Source organism: Artemia sp. Qi Xiang Cuo, chromosome 1 (assembly GCF_049724085.1).
Source record: "Artemia sp. Qi Xiang Cuo chromosome 1, ASM4972408v1, whole genome shotgun sequence".
In the NCBI taxonomy this organism is placed as follows: domain Eukaryota; kingdom Metazoa; phylum Arthropoda; class Branchiopoda; order Anostraca; family Artemiidae; genus Artemia; species Artemia sp. Qi Xiang Cuo.
This window is the reverse complement of record NC_142794.1, coordinates 52,392,339-52,393,624: the sequence shown is the minus strand read 5'-3', so window position 1 is coordinate 52,393,624 and position 1,286 is coordinate 52,392,339.

Sequence of the window (1,286 nt, the reverse complement as noted above, 5' to 3'; positions counted from 1 at the left end):
CTTTAAACTTATGCTTTTAGTTTCTTTATATAGTTGTGAAAATATATAAATCAATTTCAAAATTGTATGATGGTCTTTCTCAATATGTTTTATTATTCTCTAGAGCTAAGAAAAAAAAAAATCTAGAATTAACCCTTAGAGGAAGATAAATACAACAAACAAATGTTAAATGTTTTTTGGGGGGTAGCTGAGGAATATTTAAGTCCAAATGTATACTGGCTTATGACTTTAGATTTATGACTTGTGCAATGACTTACATAGGCTTTAGATTTCCGTGGTTCAATGTTGGAAGGAAGAGCGAAAGTAGAGAAAGGCTCCCTCTTACATCAGGTGATGTTTTCTCCGTTTAATTTTTAGGCTTAATCTTTATTAGACTAAAAACAGTAAAGATCATTCAATTTTAAAAGAGTATTATCAGAAATTTTGGCTCAAGCTATTTCAAAGAGCAAGCCATCTTCCTAATCATCAATTTTTTTATGACAAATCACTGAAGTTTACGTTTATTTTAACTTCTGGCTCAGTTTCTACAGTAGCCTGCTAATTATCTCTGGTATAGGATCTAAGAGAAGTATTGAGTATAATTTCTTAGAGATTTAGGTATTTAAAACATTACATCACACATGCAATTGAAGTTTTTAAACAAGAATCAAAGAAAACTAATAAATTTAAACTGACACCGAAGTATATTGTACAAGAAATTTAAGTTCAACTTCAAAACAGCAGGGCTTTAACTTTTAAATTAACAATTTTGCTTCTGATTGTTGTACAATCTATTTTTAACTTACTATTAAAGTAATTTTTTGACATAATCGAAGTTTTTGGGCAAATTCTATATTTGCCTGAAAATTTGCAAAATTAGTAACATATGGTACATATGATCATGACTCTCCATTTAGCAGAAAGCATACGTATGATCACAACGGCTCCAATAGAAGAAGAAACCCTACGTATGATCATGACGACTCCTATAGAAGAAAACAGGCAGATATAGAAAGAGATGCCGATGTTAGAGAAAGTGGGAAATACGTCTGATTACAAATCCTCACCAACTCCTTCTGATTACAAATTCTGACAAAAAAGTTTCCCGGTGACAAAGTCTTTCGGAAGCAAAGGGTTGGTATAAATTCTATAAGTAATCTCTTTAGGGATTTTCTATATATTCCGTATTAATTATGATGAATTATCATAAAAAAAAACTGCATAAGCAATGCCTGAATTATATAACTTAAGGACCTTTCCCCTGGGGCTTTGGGGGGATTTTATATCCAAGGGCATAGGTATTGGGC